This window comes from Periplaneta americana, chromosome 3 (genome assembly GCF_040183065.1).
Source record: "Periplaneta americana isolate PAMFEO1 chromosome 3, P.americana_PAMFEO1_priV1, whole genome shotgun sequence".
In the NCBI taxonomy this organism is placed as follows: Eukaryota; Metazoa; Arthropoda; class Insecta; order Blattodea; family Blattidae; genus Periplaneta; species Periplaneta americana.
The window spans coordinates 79021737-79034648 of NC_091119.1; positions in this window are offsets into that span (position 1 = coordinate 79021737).

Consider the following 12912-nt stretch of genomic DNA (forward strand, 5'->3'; position numbering starts at 1 on the left):
TTGGATTGTAACACTTTCAAAAGTAAAAGATCTTTGGGAAGACCAAGGAAGGATGAAATCTCGAAAGAATGCCTGGAGATGAGTGAGTTGATAACTGGGAAGATCTGCCCATAGACAAAAGAAAGTAGAGGTGCTTTGTGAATTTGGCACAGATTCGACATGCTCCAAATGTCTTTGAGTGATCAATTGTAGTCAAATTATAAAGTAACTCATAAATCTTGGGGGGGGGGGGGACATCTTTTTCTAACTTCATATATAACAAGAAGTGAAGTGAGCAAGTTCTGTGCATTTTTTAAATATGTAACTATCTACACCAGTACAGGCAAGACTCGACAGTCTAGAAGCCTAACACAAAACGATACTGGAACTTATTCTTAGGATTACATTTAAACCTTTTTGTAAATTTCAGTTGCCAGAAAGTTTGCACTATTTATATCCAGTTCATTCCCTCCCTTCATACAGGAAATAAATTTTCTTATGCAAACTTGAACAATATTTCCAACTGAAGGTTGTTGAAGGGTGGGAGATAAGGGATGTCCATTTTTAGCGAATTTATTGTGTGTGTCTATATATATATATATATATATATATATATATATATATATATATATAGTGTATTCTGTAGGTGGCAACTCCAACTACAGAACTGTCCAGTCACAAAAAATTTGAAAGTGGAAATATCCTTGCTCGGTAATGTTAAACATTTGGTACACCAGTTAAAAAATCAGGAATGTTTAGATATTAAAACTTGTTTTGTCGATAAATGATCTTTTCTGACACTCTCTGGCTATTGTATAATTTTTTGGCATAGATGAAGAATGTCTGAATAATAAATTTTAAGCCAATAAGTAGGACTATCAAAATCTATGCTAATGTTGTTAACCATTTGCTGATTACTTGGCAATAAAGCCATTAACCCTGTTGCTCTCCAATATTTCTTACACACAGTGGGTTTAGACGAAGACGATTATCTGATCCATTTCTTCCTGAAGACTGCATAATGGGCAAAGTGGTGAACAAAAAATTTAAATTTTGTTAGAGTGTTTTGAGCAATCGAAAGGATGCAACTGCACTTTTTCTTGAATATTCAGGAACTATATTTTGTTCTTACATTTGGACACTTCCATCTTTTATTACTTGAAATTTCATGGAAATGGTATGATATTATATCTTGATATTTTGAATTTATTAATCTTTTAACTGTTAAAACTGACAAAGTTGACATGTGGTTTTGTAAGATTTTATTTCCCTTCTTAGTAAGACTGTCAGCAGCCTCATTTGTTAAAAAATAGATTGCACCACGGGAAGTGAGTATGGAAACTGAGTAGGAGAAGTTATGGAAAACACTTGTCTTCTCCTTGCAAACGATTGTGCTAATGTGGTGAAGATTATCTTCCAAGAATTTATTATTTATAGTCACCACGTGAGTGCAATAATTTCAATACTGATGCATTGAAAGATGTTCTACACAGAGTTCAGTAATACTATCAGAATAGTTTGTTATAGTCTTGTTTAGAATTTGGTAAATGATGTTTAAATCTACAGGTGACTTAAATAAGTACAATCTTAGACACAAAAAATGACTAACGAAAATTTATCTTCAGTCCAGCTTTAGACAGTGCCTGGTTCACATGAAAAATCTGTCATATTTATAAACATTAAAAGAGGATTTTGAAGTTGCAACTAATTTACCCATTGTACTACATGACCAAGGCGGGACCTGTCGTGCTAGAATGAGGAACTCTGTGCTCGCTGCATATGTTTACTGCTGGAGTGTCGTCACATCCAATAGCTAGCATTTAAGTCTGATTGCAGTGCCGCATGTAGGAAGACATATGTTTCGTAGCCAAGCATGGAGTGTCATTTATAATGCCATAAAGTTTTGTGATGAAGAAAAGAATAGGTTTTTAAAGGGTGCAAGGAAACTTAATGAAAACTCATACTATCCATGGGGTTTTCATCCAGAAAATGTAAAGATAAAAGGAAATGTCTAATAGAATGCTCTGATATAGTAGCTAAGTGCGCAGCTTATTTGCATTATATGAGAAATGAGAGAGGTGAACAAAAGCCCGTTATTTACCTGGAGGAAACATGGTTCCATACCCATTACACTGTTCACAAATGTTAGCAAGACTTAACATGTCAGGAGTTTATACAAATAGCAGTGCAGGTCAGTGACTTATAGTAGCCCATGCTGGTGATAGTGATGGATTTATACTGGGTGCTTTCCTCAGGTACGATGCGAAATCCAAATCCAGAGATTATCATAATGAAATGAACTTAGAAAATTTTATGCAATGGACGATGAATCAAGTTGTTGTTGTTTTCTTATGCCAGGCATTTGACAATAAAGTCATTTGACCTCTTGCACTCCAATATTTTCCAAAGATATTATCATGACCAGCCAGTGAAGCACAGATTTTGAGGTGTTCCGAATCCATTTCTTGGTTTGAGTTGCACAATGTGCAGTTAGGGGACTGATATATTCCAATTCTATGCAGGTGTTTGGCCAAACAATCATGACCTGTTGCCAATCTAAATGCAGCTACAGACGATTTTCGTGGTAAATCGGGAATTAACTGTGGATTTTGATGCAGAGAGTTCATTTTTTTCCCTTGGGATTGAGTTATCAAATTTTGTTTGTTGTAAGTCTAAGTATGTAGATTTAATAAATCTCTTCACAGAGTAATACGTAGATTTAGTAACAGGTCTGTAAGTAGAAGTGCTGCCCTTCTTTGCTAAAGCATCCGCATTCTCGTTTCCCAGGATTCCACAATGGGATGGTATCCATTGGAATACAATTCTTTTATTGAGTGATATTAATTGAGAGAGCATTTTAGTTATTTCTGCTGTTTGAGAATGATGAATCAAGTTATACCAGGGTTACCACAGGGCTGTATTGTTGTATTGTACAATGCTTCATACCAAAATAAACAGGAAAATAAAGCGTCGCCAACACATTCTTTGAAATGTGATATAGAGGATTGGCTTTCAAGGATTAATATTAATTTTAATGCAGAGATGCGGAAATGTGAGTTGCTAACTCTAGTTCGTCAGAATCGACCTAGGGTAGAATGTAGAATAGACGCATTGCTGCGCGGACATGGATTCACTCCCATGAGCTTCCCCCCCCCCCCCTATCATCTGGATCTAAATCCAATAGAATATGTGTGGAACCTGACAAAAATGAAAGTCGCAGAGAAAAACATGGGTGAAGTGTCAATAACATATTTAAAAATATTAGTACTAGCTGTTTTTAATACCATTACACCCGATGACTGGAGAAGATCCATTAAACATGTCAGAAAAACAGCCAGCGATTATTGGACAAGGGACGGGCTGATGGAAGAGGCTGTTGAGCAACTGATTATTTCTGTCAGTGTAGATGACGAATTGGATGATGAAAATGAAGATGGATGTTCTACTGATATAGTGGATGAATTCAGAAGTTCAGCAGATGAGGATGAAGTTCTACCGATATAGCGGATGAAGACAGAAGCTCAAAAGATACAGCAGATGAGGATGGCGAATCATATATGATGTCTGGAGTCTGGCCACTTTAAAATGCTAAGGTAAGAAATGTATATCAAAGGAAATATTGCATAAAATATGATACCTACTTTAGTTTGTTACTTTCGATTTATGTTCACTCCTTTACGAACACTGATGTTGTAGTGTGTTTTCTGAATAGATTCCTATGTGTGTAAACATATGATATAGTAAAACTAAACATTAAAGTTAACTATATATACGAAGATATAAAGCGTATTAATAATAATGAAACAAGAGTGCAGTTCAGCATGTGCTTCATTTTGCATCTGATGCGGACTTTACAGCACAGCCTGTGTTATGAAGTGAATCACAGCGCCACCAAACAAAATGGTTCCCACCTTGGTCGCATAGTATATATCTTTGTTATAAATCATAACACTTGATCATTTATGTCTATAAACAGACGTAAAAAAAAAGGTGGAGTCTTGAACTCGTAACCTCTTGCTTACTATGCAGCCACATTACTCCTAGACCTGCACTTTTCAAACTTTTTCAATATTTCGTGAAAATGAGTTAGGATATGGCATACAAAACATTATGTATAACATGTGTAAATCCAATTAGTAATTTTAATTGTTATAAATTTCCTGATACTTCCAATATTATGAATATTAAATTACATAAATAAAAATGTTTCTTGAAAATTAGGCCTACTTATAACCCTTGCTTTACATCAGTTACACATATTTAGAAAAAGTAATGAAAAGTGCTCTGACCAATCCACAAACCAGGGTGAGTTCAATCTGATCCCAAGCAACAAATATTACACCAGTTTATAGCATGTACGAGTAACTCTCTTGCTCTTGAATAATATAAAGCCTTACAAAGGAAGTACTCGAGTTGTCAGAAAGAAATATTGGATGTTTCTATATCATTAGCAATAACTAATGATGTAATTATCAAATCTAACAAGAAACGTCTGATTTTCCAGTGCATTTAAGCAGACGACCTTCATACTTGTCACATTACATACGAAATAAAGCGCAATAGGTATGTAAAGAATTCCCATTTGTTTATTTGCATAAAAACTTTTTTTATACTAATGGCTGGTACTTTACTGTTTATCATTCACCAATATGAAACCAATTGAATACTCCAACTTACCAACAGAGTTGTTAACCAGGGTGCATCACAGGAGACTGGTCTATGCTACACCCACTCTCTGATCCAAATTTGAATGTCGGATTCATGAATTGCACGACCCAGGTTTACTGCATTTTCGAAGTCTGAGAATACCAAATCGTGCAACCTGTTCAACAAATCTTGTCTATTGCCACCTCAAATGAGTTGCTTTTCGCAGCGATGGATTTGTTGCAAGCTATTACATACTGTACTTCAATCGAGCTTAAATTGTTGTCACCCTTTTAGGCCTTTCATCTTTTTTCCTGAAAAAAAAAACAATCATTCCTTCATCATGTCAGTAATGGCGACAGTTGATCGAACTTCCCTTCATGCAAGGCCATATACTCTGATTGGGATGATTTTCCTTTGTCCTCAACAATCTTGGCCGATTGTAAAGATGGTCATGTATCTGTTACTTTTTTGTTGTCTTCGTCGAATAGCTTTCCATTTGACAGTATTTGTTCTTTAAACTAGGCATGAAGTCAGAGGATTATATTGCATTCGAATTGCCAAACAAATTCGGTTTGTAAGAATGTGTTAATTGTGAGACACCAGTACAAATTCGATGTTCCTGGTTCTTTGAAGCACTCTCTGGAAGATGATACTTCGATTGGCCTAACATATCACTATTGTAACAATTACATAGCATAACTGTATACAAAACATGCCGAAGTGTAAGTATGATTTCAATATTAAGGCAGTAAAAAGTAATGTTTCTTTTTAGATTCAATAACTATGTCATTAGCTCTTGCTAATGATGTAGACATATCCAACATTTCTTTCTGACAACTCGAGAACTTCCCTTGTTAGAATAGTTTCAACATTGAATATGAGAAACTAACTCATCAATCAGACAGAATATCTTTATACATCGAAAATCCTCTCTCGCTATCAGTGTTTGAAACAGAAAACCGCAACACTTGAACATGTGTTGAAGTGAAACTGATGTGATCCTCATCTGTAAATTACAAGTATGCATATTCTTCAGTCTCTGCAGAGATGTAGGATCGTGGTTTACAGCTGACACAAAGCTTCAGAAGACAACCAAATTCAATTTTTTTTTTATTTGAAAGAATTATGTTTTCGCGAGTATTTTGTGGAAAAAAAAAAGTTTCAAGTACTGATTTCGTGACTGAAGCTTTTCGTTGAAATTATTAGATTTCGTGGTTAAATGTCGTTCATTTTCTAGAATACCTTCGTGATTTTTTTTTTTTTGCAAATGCAATTAAGTTTTTAAACATTATTTTTTTTTATTTCGTTAATTCCATAAAAATCACACCCCTTCTACCAATCGAGAACAAAGAATTCAATGAAGATATAGAACATTTTCCGAATAATTATCCTTCAGCACCATTGCTCGTAAACTTCACCTCGCCAAATGAGATCCACTCAATAATTCAGAAACTTCCAACAAAGAAATCTCCTGGATACGATCTCATCCCAAACTTTGTATTGAAGTATCTTACTCGTAAAGCTCTAGCAAACTTAGCTTCATTATTCAATGCTCTACTTCGTCTGGACTATTTCCCTGATACTTGGAAACATGCAGTAATAATTGTAATTTATAAACCTGGAAAACCTGCTTCAAATCCAACAAGTTACCGTCCCATAAGTCTTTTGTCAACTATATCCAAAGTCTCTGAAAAGGTTTTGCTGAAACGCTTGGATACATTTCTACTTCAAGCATCCATCCTACCTCCATATCAGTTTGGCTTTCGTCGAAATCATTCTACCAATCATCAAGTGCTTCGTATCACTGAACAAATAGCACAGGGCTTTGAAGAGAAAGAACAGATTGCAGTCACATTTCTTGACTTCACTCAAGCATTTGATTGAGTTTGGCATAAAGGTCTTCGGTACAAATTACACAAGGCCGACGTTCCAGACTACCTATGCAACGTAATGACTAGTTTCTTGTCAAATCGTACATTCTCAGTCAGAGTGGGTTGTACTCACTCCTCTGTTAGACCCATTAGTGCTGGCGTTCCACAAGGCTCTATCTTAGGTCCGATATTATTCAATGTATATACCTCGGACATTCCTGCAACACCAACTGCACAAATTGCTATGTATGCAGACGATACAGCTATTTATGCAACCCATCGCAACATTAACATAGCCTCAAATCACCTTCAGGAAGCCTTAAACTTCATATGCCCTTGGCTTGAAAATTGGTGCATCGCGCTGAACTACAATAAATGCGAAGCAATGATATTTACTTTGTGTCGTCCTGCTAATCCTCCATGCATAAATCTTTCAACCAACATGATACCGTGGAAACCAAAGGATAAAGCTGTAAAATATCTTGGAGTGCACTTATATCGCCGTCTATCTTGGAAACATCACATCAACAACAAACATAAATTGGCCTACTCAAGACTCACTAAATTATATCTGCTCAACAAGAAATCATCTCTAAAGCTACAAAATTGCATGCTACTTTACACATCTCTATTACGACCTCTACTGCTTTATGCCTGTCCTGTCTGGGGAGGAGCTGCAATAAGTGAAATTAAACACATCCAGTCATTTCAAAATAAAGTCCTACGAATTTCACTCAATTTTCCTTGGTTTGTCCGTAACAGCCAACTACACAGAGAAACTAGTATTGACACAATCCAACAGTTTATACATTCACAAGCTAAGAAGTTCTATAACAACCTAGAAAATGTTCCAGGCGCCATCCACTACTCTCTCAGAAGGAAGTCCACATTTCCCACCAGAATCAAGAGCCAACTTCCAATGGACCTCATATTATAATAAAACTTATCACACCAACTTATGTAAATAATTATTTATTAACAATTATTTTGGTCATTGAGGAGCCCAAACTAGGCTGCCCTCAATTCAGTGTCATGTATTATATTTACATATTTAGAAATGATCTGTATAGTGCTAAATGCGCTGATCGATCAATAAATTATTTAAAAAAAAAACACCCCTTCTATGGCTATACATTCTGCATTCCAAAACTGCAGTTGTACAGTGTATATAAGTTATGTTTAATAATGCAACAAATATTAATTTTTCCGAATTATTTGAACCTCCAAGAAAATTGGTTACAAGCCACCAATGGCCAGATTCATATAAAAGTGATGAAAGACAATGTACTGAAACATTTTCCCCTTCAGGTGATCATTTTTTCTGAAGAATTTAATTACAGCCAGAGATCTCTATTTTATTCAGCAATGTAAGTTAAGCGATATCAACCTTTCAAAACATGGTCAATTGCTTGCTTCAAAATTGCAACAGTGGAACTCATTGCACCAAAATCAGCACACTAGCACATCGGAGTCGCTTGATATACTGCTTGGAAATTTTCATCCACACTGAAAAAGATCGCCGTGGCCCCCACCCGCACCTCGTGCATACATGGCGCAAACTCAATATCATGTGTTGTAGTCATACTTGATCGAATGAGACCACATTTATTTCAATCATGTTATTAGTCACAAAGTTATGGTGACAGAATGGATCACCCTCCAAATGTTACATGTTACATCACTTCTTCTATCCTGGTACCCCATGTGTCTGTCTGATTTCAAAGATATATTCACGTCAAAACACTATCAAGGATGTTGGGACCCGCTATGATGGGGAACCAGTGGAATTACTGCTAGTTTCTCTAAAGGGAACGTTCCAATTGGACATAAACAAAAGCCAAAAAAAAAACATACTTCTAATTCAAAGTACGAGCTCTTATAGTTTATTTGAAAATCTTTACATGACTTATAAGTTAAAATCAAATTTAGTATGTTTTTTATTAATATGTGAGATATGAACCAATTTTTAGGATAATAACCATATTGGCATGGTTGTTCTTAAATACACACAAATTAATGCATATTATAGGGACCATACCGATAACTCAGAAATGCGACCCAATAGAGCAATTTGGATGCTTTTCCTAACTCAGGAGCTCAAATTACTCTTTAATCGTGTATTTTGATCGAGGTTATCGAAAAGAAGTTAAAATTTATTGATTAGAGTTATTTATTTGATAATTTTAAGGAAATTAAACAATGAAAACTTCTGAAACAATGTTTTAAATCTAACTTTCATTAGACAGAGCAGCATACATTTTAAGACTTAATTAGTTGAAAGTGTTTCAACTTACCATATTGTATGAACAACATGATACAAGTATATCACAGGAGATCTGCATTATGAAAGTTCGAATACTGTTTTGCATGAAGCAAGCTTTGTCTATAACTATATAAGGATTGTTTGATAAGTTGATAGGCTGATATAGAAATTGAACTAGGATTATTCTAAAGTAATCTTTATTTCTCAACATAATCCCTCCTGAGATTCACACACTTGGTCCACCAGTACTGCAATGTTAGTTACTATACCCTCCTTGTACAAGATTCGAGGTCTGCAAAAAATCCTTCTGCTGCTGCAATAAACTCTTCATTTGACGAAAATTTCTTAACAGCCAAGTAGCTCTGAATTTTGGGAAAAGGCATTTTTTGATAACGACAGCTAGATGGAAGTACAGTTGCTCCATGCAATTCCATAAGGGTTATAATGTGACTTCTTTTGCAGTTGCTAGATGGGGGCATAGTGAAATTTATAAAAGTGGTTGCCTTGAAAATCCATTAGGCTGATTAATCTCTTATATGTGATCAGGACTTCCATTCATGAACATAAATGCATAATCAATGGCTGGCCGTCCACATATCTAATACTGTTTGCTTTGAATATGCACACTAACTCAGGTCTCAGGGATTCCATCTTGAAGTAGTCACTGCAGCAGAGTTGCCTGACTTCCTAATGGCAGGAAATAACTGTGTTAATCTTTTTACTTAATTTGCAAGAAAACCGGTCCATTTTATTGAAAAATTGCAGAGATAATTCATTCTTTATCAGTTTCTCATTTGGTTTGCCTTCGGAAGTGATCCATCACTTTTCGGTACATCAAAGGAAATTGGTATTCGTTGTGGACAGGATTTGCCACTAGCTTGTAGTTCGTAGCAGAACGCAGCGCTTAGTTCAATTTCACCAACAGGATGTCGAAACTGGAGTGGATGGAAGACGATGTTATAAATCTTATTAATGCATATAGGGAGCAGGAAACTTCATGGAATCCCAAGCATTCTACTTACCACAATCAAGTAAGCAAACATGTTTGGGAAGCTATTGGAAAGATGTTCAGCTGTAAAGTAGGCGAGTCAAACACATGCAAGATTTGAATATTATTTTTGTTTATTTATTTTCAATGGATACATATTTTTTGTTTATTGTAGGGAGCAGAAGTCAAAAAGAAAACTGAGTCCCTACTGACATCATTCCGGAGGAAAAGACAGAAGTCCACAAAAGGATCTGGAATGGGGAGTGATGAAGTGTACAAGTCAACTTGGTTCACATATAAACATATGTCGTTCCTTTTGGACAAATTGATACCCAGAAAAAACAAAGCTCAAACCTTGTGCACACAAAATAAATTATTGGCACTGAAAAGTACCTTTTCGTAAGCATGATGCGCATTCGACAACCACAGACAAATCTCTCTTTTTAGTATTTTAAGATAATTATTGTCAGTGAGGTATCCGTATATTGAAACTTTCCCCTGTCTTGCAGTCGTACCTTAATAAAATCTTGCAGTTCCTAAATTATAGCTGTACATGGAACAATCCTGGTAAACTTGTATACAAATCCTCTGTAGCAAGATATTGAAGTGTTAATGCTAGCCTTTCCTGAATAGGTATTGCTTCTCGTCAGCCAATGTCTTTCTTGGAAATTTTGGGCCCTATTTTGCACAGTAATATTTCGAAGTCTGTTTCTGAAATGCGACAAGTTGTGAAACTGTCCCGATTCCATTCGACGTAAATCAGGAAGCAAGTCAGTGCCTCTATATTGATTGCGACTTTCATAGAGTGGCGTCTGTTACCATCGCCTTTTAGTTTTTAACTTTCTTTTCATTAAACTGCCTATAATAACAACCGCTGCACTTGTTATAATTATATTTTCGTCTGCCATTATTGCAGATAATCAGCGAACGTGAATGTTTTCTGATCATTTGCTGATGATTTGTACGTTGCTCCAAACAGTGAACGAATTACGAAATTTCGCTTCATAATTCGTTCGTTCGCTAAGTGTGTACGTACCTTAATGATGAGACTAAAACTCAGAATCGTCTGGGTAGTATTTGCTGAATAAAACAGTGTTAACATTTAAGGGAAAATTATTTTTTTCTGAGAAAGTCTTCATTTAGGAGTAATATGGTATTAGATTTTTTTTTTTTGTACTCTGTTAAAATCTGCACAGTTATATTACCTACTTCCAATATATATGTGTGTGTGTGTGTGTGTGTGTGTGTGTGTACACAATTATAATGGAAAATGTAGTTAAAACTCTGCTGGCAAATGGTCTCTTGCTTGTCAATGTGTGCAAGTCTCATAGATACCAGCATATTCTCAAATAGTCACATTCTTCTTGTTTAGCATAGAGATCATAGTTACATTTGTTAAAATCCTGTGAGATTTGTGGTGGACTATCCCCCTGTTTTGAAGTTTTTCTGAGTACTTTTGTTTCTCCTGTTTGCTCTCTTCCTCCATTGTTATAATGTGATCTGGCCAATGCTAAAAATCCTCTGCAGTTGAAATGAATGACTATCCTTTCTTAATCACAATTGAGGCACTCAGAAGCAAAGTGATACAAGTGACATTTAGTAAGATTTGAGATAAATGACTTTGAAGTTGAAAAGGAAATTAAAAAATCTGTTACAGGACTATGTTGCTGTAAATTTACAGTTGTGTATGTTGGTACCTATATTTTTTAACTTCTAAATAGAAATTATCTATTCTAAAACATTTTAGGTAAAATAAGGTCCTAAAGTCACTTGTATTATTTTTCCACGAAAATATTTTTGTGGAGAAGTAATATAAGTGCCACAGTTTTCAGTATTTGTATATTATTTAAAACAACAACATGAACATTGCTTACAACATTCAAACATTCCTGTCTTAACAGATTTGGCTTTCTGATTATCATATTATAACACAAAATGTGTCTGTATAACCGAAAGAATCACTCACTCTTCTTAACGTATCCAGCTGTTTGCTGACAACATAAAGTCCACTATAGTCTATTCATTTTTTGTTTTTCATGAGAAGTGAGGGGTATTTTGAACAGTGTTCATTACAGATGCCTGTTGCTAGTACCCAGAGTAGTCAATATATATATTGCAGAGCTGTGTCTTCTGCAATTGGCATTGATGATTTTAATTTACTTCCTTTGTGGTTTATGGATGGACAATATAAAAAAGAATATGTTCCAGATCTTCATCATGATTATTACACCACAGACAAGTAGGAGTATCAGAAAGGTGAAATCGATATAGGTACAATTGTGTGACAATGTGACCTGTTCTGGCTCATGTTAAAAATGTTTGAACATGTCTGGGCAATTTTTTGTACATTTCCAGGTCATTTGGTTTCTTTTGAACGGACTGTAAAATGTTTCCTTTTTCAGAAGAGAACCAATTGTTGACCCATAAGTTTATAAAATGAGATTTTACTGAAGCAAAGGCATTGGATAGAGATATCACTTAAGAGGTCTTGGTTGTAAATATGTTGCCTATTTTGTAACGTTATTGACTTTCTCGTTTCCAGGTACACCACAATGACTAGGTATCCATTGAAATGTTATTTCCTTTTGGAGTTTTGTTTAGTTTACCTAGTTGTTTCTGAATTGGAATAATTCTATGTGCATATAGGTCTGATAAATATTTAACTGTATATTAAAAATAGCTTCGGTATGCAAATAGATTTTTTAGAAATTTGAGTAACACACTGAAGAGCAGCATCAATAGCTAACAATTCAGTGTCAAGACGGAGGAGGATGAACATGGTATGAAGTAACTTTCCTGATAGTTTGGAATATAATACCCTGCTGTTGATGTCCCATCATCAGGGTTTAGAGATCCATCTGTATAAATTTGAATATAATCCTTATATGTGCTGCAGAGTAGTTCCATGGCATCTGACTTAAGAATGAATGGAGGATCATTTTTGGAATGATTTCCTGGAATTTGTAGGCTATGTTCTGGAATTAACCATTTCCATGGAGGAATTTCACAACTGAAATTTTAACAATCAGTATGTCTGTGATATAGACTAGTATTTCTTCTTTGTTTATTTTGTAGAAATTACACAGGATATTATCTGACAGTTTGAAGAACATATGAGATCTGGATGAGGCTTGCAATTTTAAATGTATTTTTAGATCCTTTTT